Source organism: Camelus ferus, chromosome 11 (assembly GCF_009834535.1).
Source record: "Camelus ferus isolate YT-003-E chromosome 11, BCGSAC_Cfer_1.0, whole genome shotgun sequence".
Taxonomy (NCBI): Eukaryota; Metazoa; Chordata; class Mammalia; order Artiodactyla; family Camelidae; genus Camelus; species Camelus ferus.
Window position 1 is genome coordinate 26339152 of NC_045706.1, and position 27567 is coordinate 26366718.

Consider the following 27567-nt stretch of genomic DNA (forward strand, 5'->3'; position numbering starts at 1 on the left):
TGAAGAGAAGAGGGAATAGATTTTATTACCAGGGTTGTAATGACGGTGTGTGTTCTTGAAAGTAATAAAAACCATATTGAAATTATTCTGCAATTTATACTTTAAAAAATCCATCCCCCATTAGTATAGTAAAGAGGGTGGCCTGTGTTATGTGTGTGTACATAATTGTGCCCACACACATAAAGTAAGTGAACATGGATGCTGGCACTATGAATGTTTTATACTTCCCACAACCACAACCGTAAGCCCATTAGCATGTATGTGAACGGATGTACTCAAACCTCACAAGAATGCATGCGTAAGAGTTGGCACCTATGATGCCCTCCTCGACCAGGAGAGCCCATAGAGTAAGAAGACTGCATTTGGGGTAGGGCCCAGGGAAGACATGCTTTTCTTTAAATCATAATCACATCTCATGCCTCTGTCTTGGGCCAAAGCATTGACCCTGGAATCCACCAGAGAGGTTTGGAGCCGGGTCCTGCTGCTTTTGTAGTTTTGTGACCTTAAAGCAATCCTTCAACCTTGCTAAGCAGTGATTTTCTCACCTATAAAAGGAGATAATAATGATGCAGAATTTACAGGCCTGCAGGAAGGATTAAAGAAATGATGGAAGGAAAGCGCTTACAGAGCCCTCATGTGTAATAAATGTTCCTGTGATGGTGGCTGAAGGTGGGTGTGAGGGGTGGTTATTAAGCTCCAGGAGGGAGACTCTGAATCTCTCCTCCACTGAGCAGCGATCAGAGAGCAGGATTCCCAGGTGAGCTACTTTTTATCACTTGGGGGGAAAAGTACTATTTAACCATCTATCAAATTTTATGCCCCCTCCTTTTTTTTGTCTGCAAATAATGGGACTAGTTCTCTTAATAACTGGAGTTTTAGAATATACTCTCAGAACCACCAACAGCCTCTCTCTCTGCCACTCCCACCCTCTGGAATCACAGCAAACAAATCCTGCACCCAGACCAGCTTCTCGCTCCCACAAATGCATCATTTTTAGCTGCAGTAAACAAATCTCCAAAGTCTCATGTCATTGTTATCATGTTTAGATAAAGATCTGGCCAATTAGTGTCCTCACAGGAATGTAAATAAATCAGCTGCCCCAGACCTACCCTGGTGGTGGGTGTCCCTCTCCCACCCCAGGCAACGCCGCACTCTACCTCTCCTTTTCGGTGTGAGCAAGAATGTCTGGCCTTTGAATTCATATGGTTTTTAATATCTTCGCTCCGTTCCAGATCTGCTGTGTGACTTCAGGCAAGTCACTTACCCTCTCTGAGCCTGTTTCCTTTTCCATAAAGAGGCTTTAGTGGTGACTACCACTTAGAGTTGGGAATGAGCAGCAGTAATAATAGAAATAACACTGCTGGTAACGATTACAACAATAACACTATCACCAGCAATGGTCATATCGATAACATTAGCTACTGTTCATGGATGGCTTTCTTATAAACACACAGTATGGCTCAGTAATTAAGAGCCTCCTCACTCCCCAACTCCCACATAAACTGTCAGACTGTGGGCAAGCGACCTGGGTAGGGCTGGGAGACTCATGGGTATGAAGATCAGAGAATAGCACCAGGCATTTTGTCAATGCCCCCTAAGTGCCCACAATTGCTACTGTTTCTGCTTCTCGCAACCGTTCTTGTCTATTGGTGTCTGTAACCATTTTACAGAGGAGGAAACTGAGGCTAAGAGGTTAGGTAACTTGCCAAAGGTTGTAAAGTACCTTGCCTTCCACATTCAGCTCCCTCTCTCTGCCCTCCTCCCTTTCCTGGGCAGCCCCAGGGTTACTAGGCTGAGTGTCGCACACGGACTCTGTTCTCTCCGCTTTTGTGAATTCCTGCTCAGTGCTCGACAGTTCCCCCCTCCCCCCTCCCCAGATGTTCCTGCAGGGCCCAGGCAGTAGTCCGCAGTGACCAAGAATGTGCCCGGGTGGTGGGATTGACTGGAAGCTGCCTTAAAGATAAACACGGCTGGGGGTGGGGCGGAGCCGGGTGGAGCCCTCTCCCCTGCTCTCCCATCTGCGCCCTCTCTGAGCGGCTTCCTTTCTCACCATCTCCGTCTTTGCTTTCTCTCCAAAAAGAAGGGCTGCCGGCCCTCCTCTCTGCCTTTTGAGACGCTTGCCATGGAGTTAATACTAATCGTGATAATAAACTTCCCACCGGGTAAACAAAGCGTTCCACACTCCTGATGGTCACAACATCCCTATGAAACACATATTCTTGTCCTTCCCCCCATTCAATTTAGAGCCATGGAAATCGAGGCCCGCAGAAATGAAATGACTAGTCCAAGGTCACAGAGCAGGTAAGGGGTGAATGCAAGACTTCCAGACCCTTGCGCTAGACGCTGCCGCTCCACCGCCTGGGTTAGGGCGTAGGGGTGGGGCTGCAGAGAACGTTCTGCCCCAGCCCGACTCCAGGAACTAGCACTCCAGGGCCACTTGCCCTCAGGGAAACCTTTCCCGAAAGAGCGTGTGGGGCCCTGAGGTGACCCGCTAGCCAGAACACCTCAGTCTGGGAGTGGCTCCTCCTGGGCCTTGGCGTCTTCCCTCCGGGAGCCGCGTCTGCAGCCCCAACGTCATAGCAGGCCGCCGGATGCCCACCGAGGCCTCCGAGAGCGTCGCGAGGCACCACTCCCGATCCCTGGGGACAGGCTACAGGGCTTTTCGAGGTGCCCCCCCCTTCTGTTCCGACCTCTCAGGCTACTCTGCCCACGCCCTCCGCAGAAGGAACTTCCACTGGAAAGCAAACCACCGCAGCCCGGCGGGGCCGGGGACACGCTGGAGCCAGGCTCCAGCCCCTGGAAACCCGGCCCGTCGCAATTTGAGCAAGTGCCTGTACCTCGGGTGTGCGCGCTGCGCTTCCTGGGGCAGAGTGGTGGGTTCAAATCCTGTCTCCGGGCGAATTCCTTACTTCTGAGCTCCGCTTTTCTGGTCTGTAGAACTGGGAATACTCAAAGTACTCATCTCAGGTCGCTCTGAGTGTTAAAGGAGATCAATTCTGTTAAGTACTTGGTGCCTGGCACAATAAACCCTCAACGAATGTTAGTTTATTATTATTAACTCGGGGACTAGTGGAGGCTGACTTTTCTGCTTCTGGGTGTGAGCCCTGCGTTCCTGTGCGCCCCGAGGCTGCGGACGCGGCCGGGAGGAGCCCGGCGGCCGAGGCTGGACACTTAGGCGCGCAAATCTCTGAAGAAGAGCGGGGTTTACCCGGCGGCGCGCCGTTTGGGGCTGGGCTCCGGCGCTTACGTGAACTCGCGCGGCGTTCTCGGCGCGTGCGCCTGTCTGTCCTGAGCCGCGTGCGTGTCGAGGCCTGTGCGTGTCACGAGCCTGGTCCCCGCTGACGCGTCTGTGGGGACCTCACCTGCGCTCGATTTAGATTTCGGCGGAGACAAGAGCCTTAGGTTTACCTGACGGATGCGTGGTGTCCACGCTGTGTACACAAACCCAGCGAGACTGGAGTCCCTGGTGCTCGGCATCTGGTTCATCGAACAATTTGCGCTATTAATGGTTATTTTATTTATATCGTTAGAATTGTACCCCCGGGTCTGTTTACACCAACGTCTGGCCGTCCTGGCCTCAGTGTTTGGATAGGGGATTACACTAATGGATGGCCAAATGGGAGGGGAGAAGGAGGCGCGGCTGGAAACCGGGCTCCGGGCGGCCATGCAGGGTGGGCCTCCAGGGAAGAGGGAGCAGGCCTCTCCTGGGCTCGACCTCTGACCCTGGGAGGGAAGGAAACGTGTCTGCCCGCGATAGGAAGCCTCGGCCTCCGGTGGGGTGGAGGCTGGAGGTGCCTGCTCCAGGGACGGGGTGGGGAGGGGGGCTACCTCTCTTCCCTCAAGGCCGACTCCAAACTCGAGGTCGTCCCGCTTGGGTGCGTACACGTCAACAAGTAAACAAGACCTGGAGCTACCGGGATGGCGGCCGCTTTGATTCACCCTGGCGACCAGTTTAATGCTTCGGCTTCTAAATCCGGATTATGGCTGAGCCCCAGGCTCCTGGCGGCTGGCGGGGTTAGCGGTCCCTTCAAAGGGCGGCCGCCCAGCAAGCGCGCAACTGCCCAAATCGGAGAGGCCCCACCACACCCAGCCCTAGGTGCGCACCTGCAAGTCACCTGAGCAGTCCCGAGCAAAACGCGGCCTGGCCACCCAACCCCACGCAGTGCGAAGGCCTGCCATCTTGCAGCGGGCAGGTGTCTGGGATCTTGGCAGCGTTCAGCTCAGCTCGAAAAGGCTAGGCCTAGAATTACAGGCTTTGGAGCCAAGTGTCTTTGCTACAGGGTTAGGGTTGATGCATAAAATTATCTAACAAACATTTAGTTAGAATTTACTATGTGCCAGACATCATATCAAGCAGTTTTACTCTCCACAATAATCCTAGGAACTATTATCCCATTTTACAGGAGAGGAAAAAAGAGGGTTCAGTAATTTACGCAGTCTCACAGCTAGTGTCAGAGCCACGACACTAACTGTGCAGTCAGGTTACAAAACTAGCGCGAGATTGTGCACTAGTTTGGAATCCTGCTGTAAACTATGGACCCTCTCTCCCAGAAGAATGTAACCGTTGGCCAGTAATTCCAGGGACTTCACGGAACCCCTTAGGCCCTTTCACAGACCTTTGATTAATAGCTTTGGCTTTACAGGTCATACAAGTCGCATTTGATTTAATTTGTTGATTTGAACAGAGATTAGTAAGGTAGTACGTTTTAAATTTTGTTTTGAGGGGTAGGTAATTCGGTTTGTTTATTTGTTTGTTTATTTTAATGGAGGTACTTGGGATTGAACCCAGAACCTCGTGCATACTAAAATCACGCTCTACCACTGAGCTATACCCTACCCCCAATAAGACAGTACTTTTTATATCGTTTTATAACTGAACATTCCTGAAGCTCAGAGAGGTAAAGTCACTTGTTCGAGATCACACGGCTGGTAAATGTGGAGATGGGCTCGCAGGTCTTTGCATTCTAGAATCTTCATGCACACCACTTCTCCAGTCTCCCCAGACCCCTAAGTTCTCCTTTCTGTCTCTTCCCTCTTAGCTCTCACTTTCTCCCCTCTGGCGGGCGGGCGGGCGTGGCGCTAGTCCTTTGGAGGATCTGGGTTTTTCTTGGGGGCCCCTCGGCTGGCGGGGGCGCAGCGCCAGGACCCGGTTGCCCTGTGCTCTGTGGGCCGCGCTGCCAGGACGCGCGCTCCGGTAAACGGTTTATCTAAAGACAACTTCTGTTTCTCGTTCGCTGTCGGGAGTTGCCCTGCAGCCAGCAATGAAAAATGTGCCTTTTCCCGAGACTCTGGCGCTGGTGATTTATGTGGGAACCGTCCTCACCCTCGAAGCCTGGGCTGCTCAGCCGGGCCTAGGGGGTGGAGGGCAGGGGCCTGCCTGGAAGAGAACCTGGTGCCCCGGCCCTCCCAGCGCCCGCTTTTACGGCGCCCCCCTCCACTCCTACCTCCAGGACATTTTACAGCCGCTCCCCCAGGAAGCTGAGCGCTTTATCGCGGTAAAGTAAACACCATTATCCCAGGTCCATTAACACGGAGATTTTGGCGTTGTAAATAGAACTCGAGAGAGAGAAGAGCAGCCCCCGCGAACTCCCTTGTAAAACGGTGAAGGGTCTCCAAGATTTATGGCCGTTGATTGGCCCCTCAACCTTCTAAGAAATCCCAGTCTTGACCAAAGCCAGGAGGTGGGGCATTCCTCCCGGCCTAGAAATCTCATCCCGGGTGTTAGGGGTTGGAAAGTAGGGAGTCCCCAAGACGCATCTAGCCCAATCATTAATTTTCTTTTAAGTTACAAGTCCAGGAACGCTGGTTCCTTTCCTGTTGTGGATGCATAGATAAACTCTGCAGCTCCCCAGGAGCTCTTAGCAGAGAGCAACCAGTGGAGATGGTGCCAGGGTCCAGGATGCTTGTGTTCCAGGCTCCTTCCTCATTTGTAAACTGGATAGTGCTTTCAGCAGCTACTTAGGAGTCTATAAAGCACAGGAGACTTGTCACTGGTGAGCACTGCCCAGACACCTTGTGACCTGGGGCTGTCATTGTATGGCCTTGCTTTTGCTTCTCTTTCCAAAAGGAAATGCCCACCTTGTTTACTCTTGGGGCAGCCTATATATGAAATCAAGTAAGGATGCACACAGCAGAGTAGACAGCCCTAGCTCTCCACCTCTCTGAGTTTCTATTTCTGATGAGTATCTAATGACCTGTTCCAGGAAGTTTCTGGTCATCTAGAGTGTGGTTTTCTCAACTTCTCAAGTCAATATTTATATTGACAAAACAGTTGATTTTGAACTAGGAAATGTGTCTCAGTTTGATTGAGAAAACAAAGGGACAAGTTCTCCAGGCCAAGGGAAGCTTCAGGAGAACCCCACCCCTCCTAACCTTTGCCAAGATCACTTTGAGAACACAGTGCATTCTGGGAGGTTGCTCCTTCAGCCCCAATAATTTAGTCATTCTTGTGAGAGTTGAAGGGTTGGCTTTGGGGAAGGAACAATAGAGGAAAAACAGGCAGCAGGAGGATGCCAGAAATTGGTTTTGGTCCTTTGGCTTAACTGGCTCTTTCTAGAGCAGGGACTTTTTAACTATTTTTCTGTGTCAAAGACTGCTTTGATAACTTTTGACAGTCTGGTGAAGCCCATAGACTCCCTCTCAGAATAATATTTTTAAACGCATAGAACACATAAAATAAAACACATATAATGATACTGAGATACAGTTATCAAAATCTTGTAAAAAAAATAGGCATATAGTAATAATATATGTGCTGCTTTATTGGTTCATTAAATAACAAAATCTAGTGGCAGGTCTAACAACCATAAATTCAATGTAGTGATGAATGTAAATGGAATGTCAAGGTATCTGCAGTGGCAGTAAGGTGCTATGACAATGTCAGTGGTTTCTATTGGTGACAAAGTCACAGGCACTAATACTACCGGGTTTGTTGCCTACATTCAAAAGTGACGGAAATACTAAATTACAGTTATAATTAATCAGAATAAAGATATTTTCCCCTTTTAACTTCATGGACCCCCTGAATTCTATTCTCAGGTCCTTTGGGAATTTATAAACTGTCAGGTTATGAACCATTGGTCTAGGGTCAAAATCTAGATTACTTCATCTCAAAGAGTGGTCTTTGGATCACCTGCATCAGAATCTTGTAGGGGTGTTTGTTAGAAAATTCTAGGGCCCCTTTTAAGATCTATTCTGTGGGTGGACCCAGAAAACTGCATTTTAGTTAATTAATTAATTAATTAATTTGCAAGGGGGTAACTAAGTTTATTTATTTGATGGCAGTACTGGGAATTGAACCTAGGACCCCATGCATGTTGAGCATGCACTCTACCACTTGAGCTATACTCTTCCCAAAAGCTGCGTTTTAAACTGAATTCTCAGAGGACTGTTTTCACACAAAGTGTGAGAGTCACTGCTTCTGGACTTTACCCATTAGCATCAGCACTTCGGTTGGCTGCTTGGGTATTGAAAGGAAGATCCCCTTGGAGAGCTGAGGGGTGGGGTGGGAAAGCAGGGATTCTGGGCAGAGGCTCTTCCATAGAGACTAATTTAAGGTGGTGCACATGAACTTGGTGGGCAGAGCAAGCTGGGGCATGGGAGAATACCAGGGAAAAAAGCTGGAAGGGGACATTTTGGTAAAGGGTACCAATGTGCTGACAGAGGCTTTGGAAGAAGTTCAGAAACGAACTTGTTCAGTAGCAAGTAATGTCCCCGGGGCCCTGTGTAGACTTCTCTATCTGCTCTTGCATTGGCTTCCTTTGTGCTTTCAGGTGCTTTGAGTTTTTAGCTCCTTTACAGAGTCTTCCCTTTGGAGCTTTCATTCATTTACTCACTCACTCTCTCACTCATTCATTGTCTCAATGAATGCCATGACCCAGGCCTTGTTCTAGATGCTATGAAAGATACAGAAATTAGTAAAGAGGTAATCACTACGCTTCAGGTGATCACTGTGCTTTCACAGATACCCTCTCTCATCACTAGCAATCTTTTTTTTTTTTTAACTTTTTTTATTGTGTTATAATCATTTTACAACGTTGTGTCAAATTCCAGTGTAGAGCACAATTTTTCAGTTATACATGAACATGTGCATATTCATTGTCACATTTTTTTCTCTGTGAGCTACCATAAGATCTTGTATAAACAGTATAATCTTGTTTATCTATTCTACATTTTGAAATCCCAGTCTGTCCCTTCCCAACCCCCACCCCCTTGGCCACCATAAGTTTGTATTCTATGTCTATGTGTCCATGAGTCTGTTTCTGTTTTTTTTTGTTGTTGTTGTTGTTTTTTGGGTTTTTTTAGATTCCACATATGAGTGATCTCATATGGTGTTTTTCTTTGTCTTTCTGGCTTACTTCATCACTAGCAATCTTAAATAAACTTGATAAGCATCAAACTTCTTTTGAGCCAGGTCTGATTTGATGTTTGTACAGTCACCGAAGACCAAAGAAGTCTCACTGGAAGGCTGGAAGAGCTTGTAGTATATTGATTACTTGGGCACCTGTCTTTTCTTTTGCAAAAGGTAACTTAGATAGACTGTGAGCTTTGATGAGCACCATTATAATGGTAAAGTGTTGAACGAAGTGGGGCTTATTCCAAATGTAAGAAAAGTGTAAGACACACCCAACATGACGTTTGAGAATAGTTATGAAATTGCTGCCCCAGATCAAGCTTATGATGATTATGACTGACAGCACAGAATAAACGCAGCTGTAACAAATTTTCACCTGGCATGAGCTTCAGCCATAGCAGTACTGTTTGCCTCACTTTGTATTCTCACACGTGTCTTCATCCAGGTTTTAGCTCCTACTCTCATATATAGCAGGTGGGTCTGTGTCTGGAATTCAGAGTTTAATAAAGACAAGGTAGAGTAGAAACAAGGGTCTAGAGTCAGAAGATTTTGGTTCCCATTCTGTTTCTGTCACTTAAGAGCTTTGTGATTTGGGCAAATAAGTTGAGTTTGAATTTTCTCTTTGGTAAAATGATTATAACAATGCCTATTTCATAAACTTATTGGGAGGAGTAAGATAATGTATGATAAAAGTGCTTTGTAAACTACAAGTCACTGTACAATGTGGGTAGGTAATTATATGCTTTTGGAGCCAGGCGGACCCGGATTCCAAGCCTGGAATGAACTACTTACTTGCCCTGTATATAAGTTATTTAATTTTCTGGGCTAAGTTTTCTTATACCATAAAATGAGATTCACAATATCTTTCTCTGAATCATTGTTCTAAGATTTAAGTGAGACCATTGTACATAAAAAAGTGTCTACCACATCGTAAGGCAGCTGACAGCTATTCCTAGGTTGTCGATGTTGGGATGGCTGTGACTGTGCCCTATTTATCTTTGCATCCTTAGAACAAGGCAGAGAGTGTTGCACATGGCAGACTCTTAATCTTGGTTGAATTAGTAATTAAGGAGTGTCACCTTTGCATATGTGTCACCAGGCACATAGCATTAAGTTATGCTTAACAAAGTCCTCACTGGCCAAGCAGAGCTACTCCTGGGTCAGTTTCAACCTCAGTTTTATCCCAGTGAGCCTGTAGCACCTACTGCCTTCACCCCCTCCCTGGAGGAACAATGGGTCACGATAAGACTCAGAGAGTCAGCAGCAAATGGCTCCAGCACATGGCTTGGGAAAGACACACATTTCTAAATCAAATTAATCAAAAGCAATCAATCAACAAATGTTTACTGAGCTACTCCTATGTACCAAGAACTGTTCTAAGTGTTGGGGATTCAGCAATAAATAAAACAGACAAGATTTCTGTCATCAGTCCCTTTAGCCAGTGCAAAGATTGACACCTAGAATTTCTGTTCCTTTTTTTGTTTTCTTTTTAAGGTGAGTGGATTTGAGAATCTGGAGGTTGGAGTCCAGGGAACTAGCTGCAGTGACTGAGCCTGGGAAGGTGGTCTCTGTCTGAGGAATTCGAGGATATACAAAGGACTGGAGAATCAAGCATAGCATAGTCGCATACACTAGTCAATAAGGACACAATTACATAGGGAGAAAGAAGCCAGGGTCAGGGGAGAGAGGGAGAGGGAGAGAGAGCGAACAGGGGAGAAAGAATTAGTTTTCTATTGCCGCCATAATACATTACCACAGACAGTGACTTAAAACAGCGCAAATGTATTATCTTACTGTTCTATAAGTTAGAAATCTGACATGGGTCTCACTGGGCTAAAATCAAATGTTGCCCTTTCTGGAGGCTCTTGGGGAGAATCCATTTCTTTGCATTTTCCAGCTTCTAGAGGCTGCCCATCTTCCTTGGCTACTAGCTCCTTTCCTCCATCTTCAAAGCCAGCAATAACTAAGTCCTTCTCAGCTGCATTCTCACTGGTTCTTTCTCTGACCCTTCTTCCTCAGTCAAGTCTCTCTCTGACCACATTTGGGAAAGGTTCTCTGCTATTGAGGATTCATGTGGTTAGGTTGGGTTCACCTGGATGATCCAGGAAAATCTCCTTATAATAAGGTCTATACCCGTAATCACAGTGCAGTTTTGCCATGGAAGGTAACATATTCACAGGTTCTAGGGATTAGGATGTGGGCTTCTTTAGAGAGCATTATTCTGCCTACCAGAGAGAGAGAGACAGGAGACAGGAGAGGAAAGAAAAAGAAGAGGAGAAGGAGAGGAAAGAGCAAGGGCAGGGGGAGGAGGAGAAGAGAAACATTTGCCTGGTGTCTTTCCCAGAAAAATGGACTTCCAATAGCTGAACAATTAAGAATGCAGCTAAAGTTCAACATTTTCTGGTAAGTTATATTCTACTTTTTGCTGCACATTCAGCAGCTGTGGACATAACATATAACACTCAAAGCACAAGCCAGTGCTATTAACTTCTGCCCCCTCTTCTCATCCAAGAGTCCTTTGCTACTTGCAGGCTATCTCTGAGTATGCAGGAAGTCAGCTCCTTGTTGATTACCCTTTATCTCTGTCATATTTCCAGGTTTCCATCTGATGCAAGATGAATCCCAGGCAGAGCTGTGTGAGAGCTGATGTCTGTCTTTGATGCCTCTCTTGTCTTTACCCCTAAGCAGATTCCACTGCTTAAAAGAACATACACAACCGTCCGAGGATTTGTCTTTTCTTTTTCAAGGTACACATATGGGAAAAGTCTGGAAGAGAGTCTCCAAAATGATAGTATTTGCTAGGTGGTAAAATTATGGCTTTCTTTTTTATTCTTCTCTTAAACACTGTCTGTTCTTATGTATTTATCAGTAAAAATGTATATTCACAAGTGTTAGCCATTTGACGGAGAACTAGCGGAGGGAGAACAGTACAGAACTGAGAGGTGGAGATCAATATTTAGATTTTATACTTTTATTTCTGGGGAGGCAGCTTTGCCTGGAAGTGAGGAATGTGAGTCAGGTAGATCTGGGTGGAGTCCTAACTCCTCCACATACACGTACAACATACATGTGATTCAGTTTCTTCCAGTGTAAAACGAGGAAATTAAATAGCTTTTATTTCATAGTGTTTCTGTGAGAATTACATCACAGATGCATACAAACTACTTTGGCTGATGTCTGGCACATAATAGACCCTCAGTAAACACAAAGTGTTATTTTTAGAGCTCAAATATTCCTTAATCCAGCCTTCAAAGCAGATATCAAATCTGTTATTAGGGACAGCAGGGGTGGTCATGTTCCTGATTTCTGAATGTGGCAATTATGGGCAAACAGAATGTGTTTCCATTTGTGAACCATCAATTTGGGTGAAAACCCATGAATGACTTAATTATATGGACAAACACTATTGGTAATGCAGGATATTAAAGCAAAGAATAAAAAAAGCAGTCTTTCAAATTTATTTACTAATTATTTATGGAGCACTTAGTATTTTCCAGACCCTCTAGAGACAGGTCACTGTCCCCAAGATTTTATAGTGTACCAGGGGAGAAATGAAATGAATCCAAATAGATAAAAAAAAAAAAAAAAGAGGCAGAATAGATAACGAGTACACTGGAAAGTTAAAGAAGGAGGGTTCCCCAGAGGACAGTCAAGGAAGGATTCATGGAGGAGCTGGGATTTGAGTTGGGCCTTGAAGGGTGATGTGGTGGCGGGTGATTCTGGATCACCCCAAAGGCATTTTCAGATTCAAGCTTCCACCAGCACAAAGATTCATTCCTTGTTATTACCAGGAGCTATGCTCTTTGAAACAGGAAAGAGTTTCTGTGCAATAGTACAATGGTTCTTAAAATGATAAATATGCAAAGAATTTAATAACAAAAGATGCTTATATGTTGAATATCCTCTCAAAATGTATGCACAGTATGATTTCATTTATGTAAAACGCACAGAAAAAAGATAACAGGAAGTACTTAAAAATGCTAACACTGTTGCATCTAGATGTGGGGTTTATGAATTTTTTTCCCTTCTGTACAGTAATGTATGTGTGTGTGTGTACTAAATATCCAGAAGGGAATGTATGAAACACATGTGTTCAGTTTTAATAGCAACAACAATAATATAAACATTTATGAACTCACCATAGAAACATTGCTGGTACTTAGAAGTCCCCTGTGTGCTCCTCCCCAGTTGTATGTATGCATTCTTTTTCCCGAAATAGAATTGCTAATTATTTCCTTAGAGTTTTTCAACCTATGTGTATATCCCTAAACACCATATTGCTTAATTTCAGGGAAAAAACTGAGTGTCAAACTGAAATCTAGTTGTGTGAGAAAAGGACAATAGTGCTACTATTAGATGAAGGCTCCCAGAAGGAGGGAAGAGGAACAGAGTATCTGAGCCTTAGTCCTACTACAGCTTTCCTGAGAGTTGACCTGAACCAGCTGGGAGATGTCGGTAGGCAAGACTGTGAATAAGTCCTGAAGCCTAGGGCCCTGGAACCAGAGAATCTAACAGGGCTGTTGTGTGGGACAGAGACAGGGTGTCCAGTAGATATATGGTCGGAGGGAGTGGGCTGCTCTGTGTTTTACTTCTAAGTCCCGATAGATTCCTTCTAAAGCTTAAGAGTAGGTCAAAGAAGACACCTCTGGCCCATTTAGCTGGCATGGAAGGGAGATCTAGCATTTGATACACACATGGTTAGGGCAAGCAAGTATGCATGAGAATCTGGACCAGGCTTATGTGGGCACTCTGTCCTCAGGTTAAAAATATGATCTGATGGTGGAGGAGATCCTGAGGATGACGGTCTATGAGGATGCTGCTCCCGTCTGAACCGGCTGTCCTCATCACTAGGGGCAAACTGTTCTCTTGGATTCTCAATCGCTCTCTTAGGAATTCCCTTCACCCCTCCTCAGTTGGCTTACTGCTTTCCTATATCACATGTTCTCTTTATGGTTATTGCTTTATTTTCTAGGAGCACTACTTCCAAAAGCTTTTTGCAAAAGGAAGCGTGCATGGGAGGTCAACAATTTGAGATCTCGAATATCTAAAATGACTTTTATTCTACCCTTATATTTGATTGATTTTCTGGATCTAAAATTCTTACTTGGATAATATTTTTTTCCCCAGAGTTTGGAAAAATTTCTCCATTGTCTTCTAGCTTTCCATGTTAATATTGAGAAGTCCTAATTCCCTCTAAATCACTTATGTTTTCTCTGTGGAATCTTATAGGAACTTTTCTGTTCCCCCAATGTTATGAAATTCCACAATAATATACCTTACAGTCGGTCTACTTTCTTACGTTGTCCTAAGCACTTGGTGGATCCTTTCAGTCTCATGTTCAGATTCATGTCCATCAGTTTGAGAAATTTCCTTGGATTATATCATTGATTTTAACCCCCTGTTTTCTTCTTTCTCTCAACTTTCTGGGAGATTTCTTGATGGTATCCTCCTACTCAATAGCTTTACTATTCCTTTCATCATTTTAATTCTCAAGAGATCCTTTTCATTTTGTCCTCTGAATGTTGCTTTGTTGAAACACACATCTGTTTCTTGCTTCATGATTGCAATATCTTCTCTTGCTTCTTTGAAGGTAATATTGATAATTTTGTTTTGTTTTGTTTTCTTCTGTCTGCATAATTGTTGTTTCTGTCAAGTTACTTTTTTCATCCTTGCATTTTATGATAATAAATTTCCTCAGATATCTGATGACACTTGAATTCTGCTAATGATTAAGAAAAAGTACCTAAGGGGGAACGGTTTAGCTCAGTGGTAGAGTGTGTGTCCTGGATTCAATCTCCAGTACTTCCATTCATTAATAAATAAATAAACAAACAAACCTGATTACCTCCAACCTCACCCCCCAAAATAAGCACCTAAAACGAACAGAACTTCTGAGAACCGGAGAGAGGCTTTGGACTTTGAGCTTTACTGTGTGGTGGTTTGGGTGAGCTGTTTGTTGCAGAATGCCTGCTGTCAGGATCTTTAGGTGTTTCTTTTTTTCTCTTGGGCTTGTCAAATTCTCAGGGAAGCATCCTCCAGTCTCCTGCCTGGTACTGCCTGTTCTGAGATTTTGAAGAGTCTATGAATTGGATTGTCTCAGCTTTTCCTACTGCTACCTTGGGATTTCGTTTTCTTGATTCTTTTACACGTCCCTACTCTTAAAACTGGGAAGTGAAAAAAAAAAAAAAACTAAAGAACAAACAAAGATAGGACTGTGGTGTGAGTTTAAATTCTGGATCCTAACACCTAATTTTTATTTCAGAAACGAGTCAGACTTGTGTAAGAGAATGCAAGAATCAAGCAAATTATGTATGTCCTAGACTTTCAGCTAACTCTCTAATCACCTGGGCAAATGAAGGGAATCTTGGATTCCCACAACAGCAGAATGTCTGAACTGAAAGACATTTTGGAACTAATTCAAGCCTGACATGTGCAGAAAATGAGCCCAGACATCCTGTATCTGCCCCAGAAGTCATTCTCCGAGCTCTGTGTTTGCCTGGCCTAACACACAGCTAGCCAAGATCCTTGAGCACACACTTCCCAAGGGAACAGAGGGAGCCCAGAAGTCTGGATCTCGAAGGAAAGAAAACTTTCAGAGTTTTCAAGTTGCCTCATCAGGTTTTGCCCCTTTTGATAAATGTCTGAACATTTGGGAAGGGCTTGGCCCTGGAGGGATGGGTCATAGGGTGATTATAAGCAAGAACGATGGAGGAACACCTCACCTCCCATGGCCCTACCAGGGCCAGTCCAAAACTAGAACACCAATATCCAAACCTATCATTAAATCCTGTGCCATGCGGTAAGTCAATACAAAGTATTGTTATTCCCAGAAGCCTAGAATCATAGTGAAAAATAGGAGTAGAATCATAGTGAAAAATAGGAGTCAGAGGCTTTAAAAATGATGTTAGAAATCATTCGGATTGTTCTTTCTCTTATAAATTTCCTCACCTAGTAAACTGCAGACTTGGCTCCACATCCTCTCTTTTTTATTTCATTATATTTTGTGTTTAACTGCAATTTTATTTATGGGTTTGAATAGGTATTAAGTTCATGTTTTTCAAATCTCAAAAGGTACAAGTCTCCTATTTCCCACATGCCCCAGCCCCTAGTTTTCTTCTCTAGAACTATTATTTTAGCATATATTCCAGAAGCATTTTGTGCACGTATAAGCAAATAAGTACATACTCTTTTTCCTTCCTTTTTGCCTTTTGCACAGATGGTAGCATTCTGTATGTAGTTTTCTGCACCTGTCTCCCCACCAAATAGTACTTTTTGTTGCTGTTTTTTAATATACCTCTGTATAGTATTCCACCATATGAATGAACCATAGTATATTCCACTAATACACTAGGGATGAACTTTAGTGTTATTTCATCTTTTTTTTTTTATTGGAGTATAGTTGATTTACCATCTCTTTTTCTTTTGAAGGAACTTGATTTCCTAGTCTTTTCTCTCACTCTTCTTTAAAATTTTAATTTTTTATTAAAAAAATAGGCTTTAAACATTTATAAATTTAATAGGTATTGCCAAGTTACACACTAGAAAGGGCATAGCAATTTACACTCCCTGTTTTGCATTATCCACAACAGCCAAACTGTGGTAACAAGCCAAAGGTTTGTCAGCAGATGAATGGATCAAGACAATATATGCAAAATGGGATGTTATTCAACCCTCAAAAAGAAGAAAATCCTGCCACCTTTTGACAATGTGGATGAGCCATTATGTTAAGTGACATAAGCCAGTCATAGAAGGAAAAATAGTCAGATTCATGGAAGCAGAGACTAGAATTATGGTTCCCAGAGGCTGAAGGAGGGGGAAATAGGGAGTTATTCAATTGGTGTAAAATTTAAGTTATGCAAATGAATGAGATACATTGTACAACATGGCACCTATAGATAACAGTACTGTATTATGCACTAAAATTTTGTTAAGAGAGTAGATCTCATACTGTGTTCTCAACACACACACACACACACTTACACACAAAAGGACACAAGGGAATTTTTTAAATTGATGGATATGTCTATTTCCCTGATTGTGTGATAATTTCACAGGTGTAAGCATATGTCCAAACCCATCAAATTGTATAATAAATATGTGCAGGTTTTTTTTTTTTATCCTCAGTAAAGCTGTTTTTATAAAAGAGAAAAATGCCCTTTTTTTTCACAGCTTCACCAGTATAGGTTGTTCTCAATCTCTGAAATAGTCATCCATCTGATAGGTTTTTATTGGTTTAGTTTTAATATTTTCCATGATCTGATTATATAAAAGGTAAATGATTGCTAGATAAAATTTACAAAATACAGAAAAGCAAAATAAAATGATTTTTAGAATAACCATAATCCCATCCAGCAACAACCAAGTTATAACGTGGGGGGCATTTACAGCCCGCACTATAATTTACATTCCTCTTCTTCTCCTTTTTGATACAAATTTGGTAACATACTAGTATATTATTTCTTAACTCACTTTTTAAAGTTAATAGCATATGATGAACATTTTCTACATTGATTACTTCTATGTCAAACAAAAATTTTATTATAAAAATTTGAAACATGCATAAAAGTAGATAGAATATTAGAATATCATAATAAAATCTATATATACACTACCCAGATTTTAAAATTATTAATATTTTCTCACTTCACTTCATTTATTTCTTTTTCTTTCTGCTGAGTATTTGAACATACTTTCTGGCCATTATGACATTTTACCCTAGATAGATTTTTCTAGATTTTAGTAAAACCACTCTTCTTCAGTTCTCTCCTTAATTGGTTATTATTACTGGTGATTTTACGTATTTATATACGCATATATATACATGCATATATAATTATGTGATGTTATATGTATAATTATGAGATGATATATATATCATATATATTTCATGTGTATATACAATTACATGATAGAATTACAATACTTCTCTGAGGCAAAATGGTAGAACCAGGCAAGCTTCTTATCCTGGGGGACCCAGCACCCTTGTCCTTTTTCTAGGGACCCAACAAAATCATTCAGACAAAGTTGGGAACTTAAAAAAAAATATTGAAGAGCACATAATTTAAAAATTTATCCTTAAAGCAACATTAGCTGCCAGGTAGCTAGGAAGGACATTAATACCTTTATTTTACAGACAAGAAAACTGAGGTTCCATGAAGTTAAGGACTTGCTAAAGGCCACACAGACTAATGAAGAGAGAGAGAGGATTCTAACTCATCTTCTTACTTTAAAACTAAATATTCTTCCTTTCAGGAGTTTTGCATCCTAAAAGAAGACTGCAGGAGACGATGACGCTTTACACGCAGTGATGAATAGGTGGTGTGGGATTCTGGACTTTGGAGGAAGATAGTTTGGAAAAGAACTACCTTTCCAAAGACCAGTCTCTGCTTGCTCTACCAGAGTTGGAGGTGAGCATGTGAGGGGCTGCCTTGGGGGAGAAAGCAATTGGGGGAGATTTTGTAAAGGAACAGCTAAAAGAATTTGGGAGTTTACTGGACACCGGGAAAGAGAAATTCCCATTGGTGAGAATTCCAGTTGTGCTGCTAGGACCAATGGCACATTGTCCTATTTGTATTTGGGAGTGGGTCATGTTGACCCTTCAGAGCCCACCCTTAGCCATTTCCACCTTACTTACAAGGAGCTTGTTCCTACCTCTCCTCAGTCTGTCCATGGGGTCTCTGTTCCATCCTATCCCTGGGCACTGCACACTCAGTGGAGGGAATGGAGACGCCAAGCCTAGCTCTGGTGGTGACCTTATCACGACTTTTCCATCACACTGGCTGTGTCATCGGAAAGGCTCACTCACTGTGCAGGCTAGCCGGCTTCCAGGGAATTCATTAACTGTAACTGGGGTGTGTGTGACCCTCAGCTGCTCCCAGGGCTTTCCCCTTCCTTCTGCCCACCCTGGGTTCACTTCTGGAATTGGACCAGTTCTCCACAATCGCAGCCAGGGTGACAGCAAGGTGTGATGAATGGACAAGGAGCTGCGGAGTGGCAGGGCGCTTGGTCAGGAACCCAAGGCTGTGTTTATGAGAAGGAAGAGGCTGTTTCCTGAAGCAAGCATAATGCAGCTCTAAAAAAGGCAGGGGAAATACATCATGAGAGGGAGCGTAACCCTGGGACGGCCGCTGGGAATCCGAGTACCAGAGAAGCCCGGGCAGGTCAAGGTGCCTCTGACAAGGCCTTTTTTATAGGCCATTTGCGTGAGGCTTTGCTGCTGTTCCCTGCAGAGCTGACAGCCACTCAAGGTCTCCGCGGGAAGCTTGGAGGCTAATCTTAGCTGTCACTTTCCAGACCTTCTCCACTGGCCCTGCTGATGCATTTAGGAAAGAAATAACATTCTATTGTTTTAAAATGCTGGAAAAAACGAGACAATTTTGGCCGTTGGTTCTTGCATTGCTGCAAATAGATTGGGAGTATCAGCTCTTTGCTTCCTTCCAAACCCAGAGCACAAGAAAGTAACTGGATTTCCTCAATGATCAAGAGAGGTCTGAAAATGTGTTTCCCCCAAAGAGTGTTACTATCTCTGTTTATCTCTGAGGATTTTTGTTGCTCTGACTTCCCTAAAGATGCTGCTGGGTTGTAAAGGTGACTGGGGAAAAGGAGCTCTCTGTGTTAGTTTCCTATGGCTGCTGCAACAAACTACAAACCTAGTGGCTTCAAACAACTGAAATTTATTCTCTTACCTTTCTGGAGACCAGAAGTCTGAACTGAGTCTTATAGGGCTAAAATCAAGATTCCAGTAGGGCTGGTTCCTTTTGGAAGCTCCAGAGAAGAATCCATTCCTTGCCTCTTCTAGCTCTAGCGGATGTCAGCATTTCTTGGCTTTTCAGTCCCTTCTTTCACCTTCAAAGCCAGACGTGTAGCATCTTCTTTCTTTGCATCTGTTTCCCTCTGCTTCTCTAGTCTAATCTCATTCTGCCTCCCTCTTTTATTTTTTTTTCTCACATTTTAAAAATAGTGGCAAAATACACTAACATAGTTTACCATCATAACCATTTTTAAGTGTATAGTTCAGTGGTATTAAATGCATTCATATTGCGGTGCTGCAACCATCACCCCCATCCATCTCCATAGCTCTTTTCATCTTGTAAAACTGAAAGTCTACACTCATTAAACAAGTCCTTATTCTCTCCTCTCCCCAGGCCCTGGAAACTACCATTATACTTTTTGTTTCTATGATTTTGTGCACTCTGAGTATTTCATACAAGTCGAATCATACCATATTTATCTTTTTGTGACTAGCTTACTTCACATATGTCACTGGCATAATGTCCTCAAGGTTCATCTGTGTTGTAGCAAAAGTCAGCATTTCCTTCCTTCTTATGGCTTAGTAATATTCCATTGTATCTATATACCACATTTTGCTTATCCATTCATCTGTCAATGGACAGTTGGATTCCTTCCACATTTTACCTGTTGTAAATAATGCTGCAAACAAGGGTGTGCAAATATCTCTTTGAGACCCTGCTTTCAATTCTTTTGGAGTATATACCTAGAAGCGGAGTTGCTGGATCACATGGTTAATTCTATTTTTCATTTTTTCAGGAACTGCTACACTGTTTTCTATAGCAGCTGTGCCACTTAACATGCCTTTTCCCAATTTTTCCACATCATTGTCAACACTTGTGACTTTCTGTTATTTTGACAGTAGCTATCCTAATGGGTGTGAGTGAGGTGGGGTCTTGTAGTTTTGATTTGCATTTCCCTAATGATCATGCTGTTGAGCATCTTTTCATGTGCCTTTGGACTTTGTATGTCTTCTTCGGAGAACTGTTTATTCAAATCCTTTGCTCATGTTTGAATTGAGTTGTTTACTTTTGTTTTTGTTGAGTTTCTGCCTCTCTCTTATAGGACACTTGTGGTTACATTTAGGATCCAGAATTATCTCCCCTTTCCAAAATCCTGCAAAGTCTCTTTTCCCATGTATGGTTTCAGAGATTAGGACCTGAGTATTTTTGAGGGTTGTAGTTGTAAAAGCCTGTCACAACCTTTAATAACCACAGGAGTTTATCGAGCATTTACTGTGTGCTGAGTACTGTGCTAGGTGCCTTGATGTGGGTACTTTTCTAATTCTCCCCCTCTGTGAAGTAGGGACGGCCTCCAATTTGCAGACAATACTAGCTAATACTCACTGAATTCTTAGTATATGCCCGTTCTCTTCTTGGACTTTAGATGTATTAACTTTTTAAATTCTTTTTTTTTAGTTCTTATTTCCTATTGAAGTGTAGTTGATTTGCAATGTTAGTTTCAGGTGTACAGCAAAGCAATTCAATTATATACATACATACATACACAGATATTTTTTCAATTTCTTTTCCATTATGGCTCATTATAAGAAATTGAATATAGTTCCCTGTGCTGTACAGTAGGTCCTTGTTGTTTATCTATTTTATATATAGTAGCGTGTATCTGTTAATTCTTTTCATTCTTACAGCAACCTATGAGGCAGATACTAATATTATCTCTACCTTACAGATGGGAAAACTGAGGCATAGACAGGTTAAATAATTTGCCTGAGATCTTCTAGTAAGAAGCAAAACTGGAATGTGAACCTAAGCACATAGCTACTAAACTTTCTGCCAATTCAGCTTAGTTCTCCTTACTTCACAGTAGAGGGTTTACCTGGCTCTTTATTGTCTTTATTCCACTGACAGGGTGGAAGTGGTATTGTGATCTGAGGTTCACCTAGAAGCTCAACTGGCCAAATGTCAGTTTCTTTCATTGCCTGGGTATACTCCTTTGCATTCAGTATTGTCCTTATACCCCTTTAGAATTCATTCAACAAATATTTACTGAGTGCTAGCATTTTGCGAGGTGCTGGGGTCACAGCAGTAAAAGACAAGGTCTCCGCCTTCATGAAACTTACGTCTAACCGTGTAGCTAGTTGGAAACCGTTCTGTAGTCCAATGCCTTTATATTCAGACAAGAAATCAGGATCAGAGCAGGCAAATGAATTGCCTAAGGTCAGACGGTTTGTAAGAGACAAAATCATGACTGAAAATAAAGTCTGACACTCATTCCCAGGCTTCTTCTACTTCCTACTTCCTTCTTTGTAATGGTTTTTGTCTGCTTTCATCTTCAACAGTGATTCCTCCCAAAACATCCTTCTGCTGAAGTAGCCCTTACTGAGGTCCCTTGAGCTTAATTATCAATTGATTCTCCTATCTTAAAGGACTGAGCAGTCTGTCTCATATTTAGAGCAACTTCCCTTCTTTATTTTCACATTATGTTCCTTCTTCCCTGTAAGTTACATTCAAAGGCTTCACCACCTACTGCAATTATTCTATTCTATAAATGGGTCATTTTCACAGAAGAACATTACTGTATGATTCCATTTATATGAAATTCTAGAAGACTGCAGAAAAGAGAAGTGTATCAATAGGCACTTAGTGTCAGCGATGGGAATTTGCTGCAAAGAGGCACAACAGAACTTTCTAGGGTGATGGAAATGTTCTATCTTATTAATGTGGTTGGTGGTGGTCACACGGGTGTGTATATTTGCCAAACTTGTCAAACCATATCCTTGAGATGGACGTACTTTGTAGATTATACATCAATAAAGTCAATTTTTTTAAAAGGCAACTTTTTGAGACAGGCTGTCTTTCTGCAAAGAGGCAGATAGGATCTGCCAGAGTAGAGATTTGGGACTTAAAATGCAATGACTCAGCTAGTACGGGTGATCGTACCCAGGGAGAAAGTGAGGCTGGAAAGGTGACTCTGCTCTTTGCTCATTTGGTCTCATTTGCCATGTGCCTGTCATAATGTAAGCATTTGCTGCAGTGAGTGTGATCTTGGTGTTTAAAGATACTTTAACTGGCTGGGCTGATTTACAAACATGGCTTTAGAGAGGCATGTGAGTTTGGGCACATCTATTCTATTTTATGGCTGATTTGAGGACTTTCCAAAGCTGAGTTTTTATTACATGTATATGGTTGTCACTCTTTGAGCTGAGTTTAAAACTTAACTATCTGCTTTTTTTTTTCTGTCAGACACACCATCTTCTAGTAATTTATCAAATGACCAACAGAAAGGGAAAGAGAAGAGATATCCATTACATGTCCTCAGAGCCCTGTAGAAAACATGGAGCTGTTCCTCGGGCTGCATACATGTGGATCTACAGGAAAGGTGGTACTGTCAACATCAAGGGAATGGGCACTGTTTAAAAAGGAATGCGCCACAAATTACCCACAGCAAAGCTGGAAGGGTCTAGGCTGTTAGCCAGCATGTTGTTGGCATTGTTGTTAACAAACAAGTTAAGGGCAAGATTCTTGTCGAGGGAATTAATGTGCACATTGCACATATTAAGTGCTCTGAGAGGCAAGATAGCTTCCTGAAACATGTGAAGGAAAATGATCAGAAAACGAAGGGAGCCAAGGAGGGAGGTACTTGGCTTCAACGGAAGCACCAGCCTGCTGCACTCAGAGATGCACACTTGTGAGAACCAGTGGAAAGGGGTCTGAGCGCTGGAACCTATTCTCTATGAATTTATTGCATAATAGTTGTTAAAAAAAAAAACCCTGAAGACCACTGCACTGTGTGTGTGTGCATATATATATGTATGTAATGTATATATATATATATGTATATGCATATGTATATTTGTGTGTGTGTGTGTGTGTGTGTGTAAAGCCTATTCCATGAAAAAAATCAACACCATTATTTGCTCTTAGCATGTTTAGGGGTAGACGACAGAAACTGAATTCCAGGTTCATTACAGTCTAATCCCCCTCCCCCTGGAGTATGTGACAGGAGATTTTTCCTGTAGTCTTAAACCAGTTTATCAACCTGCAAAGAAGCCTGGCCCTTTCTTTGTCTCTAAATGTGACGTCTGTGTGCATGTGTGAGTGTATGCTGACAACTGGTGGCCTTATCTCTTCTATCAACTTGGAATCACCTCCAAACTCCTGGAAGTGAGAGGTTCTGTTCATCTTTACGATAATATGAATATGTACAATGATCTCTGTGGTCACCTGATAATACTTGTGGACCATCTGAGTCCCTCCGCTCAAACTGTAATTGCAATTTAATGTTTGAAGGGCTCAGTGAAAATTCCCTTGATGTGCAATTCTCCCCACAGAAGCACCACAGAGCAAGTGAACCCATCGGGGTCGGGGGAATCCCTTTAATAAGAACATTCCAGAATGTAGAGATGACCGAGCCCTAGTCATCCCTTAACTTCAGCTTCAGTCTCTACTTCACGTCCTCAGCCTCCACACTCACTATTCATCTTTGTTTTCATTTCATCTTCAATTTTAATCTCAGTTTCAACCTCATTCTTAACTTCATCTTCTCTGCATGATCAGGGAGACTCAGTCGCAATAAATGGTTACTGATGATAAGGAATTTCACGTTTCCTGAGTAACCCCTCTAGTCTCCAACTTGCCAGCACAATTTCTGACACACCATGTTTCTCACGCCCGTCTGTAGGTAATTGTTTTCAAATATTTTTGTGGAATACGTTTGTGTATTGTTTTCTCCATTAATTTGTAAACTCTCTCAAGATAGGAATTATGGCTATATTTTGCTCTCTAGACCAAGAATCTAGCATAGTTATTTTTAGATTTCAGGAAGTTAATATTTGTTCCCAGTGATGACAATTTCACTCACGTTGGGTACACAAGATTTCTTCACTGGTCATTTTAATTTGCTTTTTTGTGTTGGATCCAAAGGTTTATCCCCCCTTTTTTTTATTTTCATGATACATTATTTACTATTACCATTAGGTTGTACTCATTGTATTCATCTATTTGTTCAACAAACATTTATTACGCTAGGTAATAGGAATACAAAAAGAACAAGACACCATCTCAGACTTCAAGTCTTGAGGCATCAACTACGTTTTTCTCATTTTAAAGCATTTTATTTATTTTGGATTTGTAGTTTTGCAAGCAGTAATTTGAATAGAAAGAACAGCCATAATTTTGTAAAAAAAAATTGTTGGGTTAATCTTGCAAGAACAGGAGAGACAGCAGCTTTAAAGGTCTAAACACGATTCTTTTCAAATGGTCTTTAGCCACCTTATGGCTGAATTTTCTCTTATATTTGTCATGCCCTACATTTCTCTAGCATTCAGCCAGACTCTCATGATTATCATGAGGAGGAAGCTTAGGTTAAAAAAAGGTGGGGGGGCCTTAAAACTAGTAAGATGCCAAAGAAACATTAAGAACAACTGTACCAAAAATAGAAAAAAGGAGATCCTTTCATGATTCACAGTCTCTACTCGTTATTTACTGTCTTGGAATACCCCCATCCAAAAACAGTTGCAAGATGTTCGTGGTCCGAGAGTATGACAGACTGGAGTTGTGAGATTTTAGCCACGTTGAATCTTGGTGAAGGACAGTGCTTGGTAAAGGCCACATGCTGTCCTTGCTTCTCGGTGTGCTAATGTCGTCCTGGGGTATATTAGTGTGTGAGAGAAAAGAAAGGTCCAGTGTTCCCTTTCCTAGAGACTTCTGATTAGGAAGATTCTTTGTTAGATCTTTTAGAAGACACCCAACAGCATAAACGTCATTTTATCTAAGAGCATAAAGAATACAAATACAAAGGGCCTCCTCCCTACGTATAGCATCCATCAATGTAACTGTTTGATTATACTACTATTGTAATAATTTCCATTGTCCAATGTGTGGTTCCCTATGGTGGTTTTGCAGTATAGATCAGAGCAATAAAGATTTCACAAGAATGGAGTATTGGATGTATTTGGTGGTACAGTGCAGGTAAGAAGTTGGTGAGCATCCTTCACCCAGTATCTTTACCCTTTCCTACACCTTTATTTTTCTAGGTCCTTCATAATCAGAGGATCTTTTATCTCCCTAAACTTATTTTCCATATGGTTCCTCAATCAAAACCTCTCACAGGTTAGGTCAAGCTTCCTTACTTTCATCCCTCCCCCACAGGATATAAATCCCTTCCTCAGTTCCTCTTGGGAGGAATGCCTTTTCTGCCTTTCCCCATCCTTTCCTTCCTCCAAGGTCCACTTTAGACCACTATCCTCCATCAAGTCCTCCCTGACAGCTCCTGCCCAGTTCCCTCTTCCTTCTCTGACCTTCTACTACACAATGGCATGTGATAATAATAGCCTTCATTGGCCCACTGGTTGACAAAGCACTGCACTCACTTGAGATTTTCACAAGCCCCTGATGTTGGTAAGGAGAATTTTCTTGTCATGTCAGAGAGAATGAAAAACTATCCCAAGACCATACTGCAAATGGCCAAGCTGGGACATCAGCCCAGGCCCTTAAGTCCAAAGCTTTTCCACTACGGTCTTTTGTTTCTATCTCACATTTCCATGTGCCAACAGTGCCTAGTTCAGAGTTGAGAAAAATTAGACTCCAGTAACTACTTGTAGATTGCTCTACTGACCCTGTCAAATCTTCATCTTTCTTTCTATATCCCACCTGCTCCCAACTCAAAGTGGCTGCTTCCACTTGTCATGAACCACGAGTCTGCAAAGCACCAGAGGGGGAAGATCTGCCCTTCCCAGACATCATCTGTGATGGAAGCTGCATCTGGGGGGTGAGGCTGGGGGTCTGTCCTCTGGGGATGTCATCTGTGAGGGGCGTGGTCTCCCTGAGAGCTAGAGAAGGGGGATGTCTCTAAGGCACGGCAGAACGAGGACATGAATTCACTTGTTTGTTACGAGATTTTTTTTTTGAACCAAATAAAAGGGGTATTTAAAAAAAAAACACACTAGCAGAGAAAAATCTCTCTCCTTTGGCTGGGTGACATTTCATGCCTGTTCATATCATTATGTCAGTCTTTGAAAATTGAAGACCTAAAGCCGTCTCCTTCCTCACTAGACAAAAGGAAGAGTTGGGTGTTTCCCCAGGAGGAGACCTGACCGTGATGACTGAAACATTAGGACTGAGGCTGAGTCACTGGCATGGGGAGGGCCTCCCCCTGAGTTTCAAAGCCAGCAAATGTGCTTAGGGCTGTAGCTACACACACCTGCTGGTTGCAGCCAGGGCTGGCATTGTAAGCATCTGGGATGTGGCTCAGGGAAAATCTCCAGCTGTCTTTAGTTCTTTCAGAATAGATCTTCTCTGGATCAGGGGCACTAGTGTTTTATTTCTTAATAACTTAAAAAATTATTTAGAACTCACAAATAGTTGCAAAATAGTACAGAGATTTCCTATGTACATTTCACCCAGCTTCTCCCAATGATAATGTCTTAACAAACCATAGTTGTTTGTTTTAAAGTAGTATCTAAGAACAAACATTTTATTACTATCTATGATGGTTCTAGGGGTTATGAGCTAGCTCACTTGGGTGGTTCTCACGTGGGGTCCTTCATTCAGTGGCTATCAGGTGACAGCAGAGGCTAGAGTCATCTGAAGGCTTCTTTGCTCATGTGAAGCTGGGGTGGTAAGGCATCTCTCTCCACATGGCCTTTCCTAGCTCCAGCTTCTGAACAGCAGGGCGGTCTCCAAATAATCAGATTTCACATGTGGTGGTTGGCTTACTCCAGAGCAATTATTCCAAGAGATCTGGGTAGAAACTGCAAGGCTTCTTATAATCTAGTCTTGAAAGTCCCAGAAGAACTTGACTTCCATCACATTCTATTGGTCAAGCAAGGCACTCAGGCCAGCCAGATTCAAGGAAAGAGGAATTAGCCTCCACATCACAACAGGAGAGGGAGCAAAAAAAGGATGGCTATCTTTAAGCCACGACAACTGCCCTGCAGTTTGGTTGGCCCCAAGTGACCAGACAAGCATGCTAAGGAAGAGCTCATCAGAAGCATTACTTATGTCATTCATAGGGTAAGTCCTTACGTCTGGTTGGTCCCAGGAGAATTTTCATTCAGTTACAGGCTCACAGCATCAGTAGGCGGCACAAGCTCAATAAATGTTGCCTGACAGAGAAGTAGAATCACTTCAATGCACACATAGTAAGTGGGAATAAACAGGGAAGCAGAGAATAGCTCTGTGGACTTTGGAGCAAACCCTGGAATTGGCCTTGTACCGGCAGCTTCCATTCTCCTAATAGGCTGGAATCCATCACTTATTTTTTGCCATCTTTGTGTCTGTTACAGAGTAATCCGCCTGGACTAGATAAGGCCCTGTGCTAGGTACTATACAGGTTACCAAGATGATTTATGTCTGGCTTCTGCTCTCAGGAACGTTAACAACTCCTCCCCATCTTTCTGCTGGGGTCCTTTTTTCCAGCTTCAGCGTTCAGTAGGACTGGAAAAAATGGCAGGGAGGGGAAATGGT

The 27567-nt window shown here is 42.7% G+C and overlaps 1 pseudogene; it reads left to right on the forward strand.

The window, feature by feature from the left end:
• Window positions 1–22851, forward strand: part of LOC106729373 — a 30213-nt pseudogene extending 7362 nt beyond the window's left edge.
• The last annotated feature ends 4716 nt before the right edge of the window (window positions 22852–27567 follow it).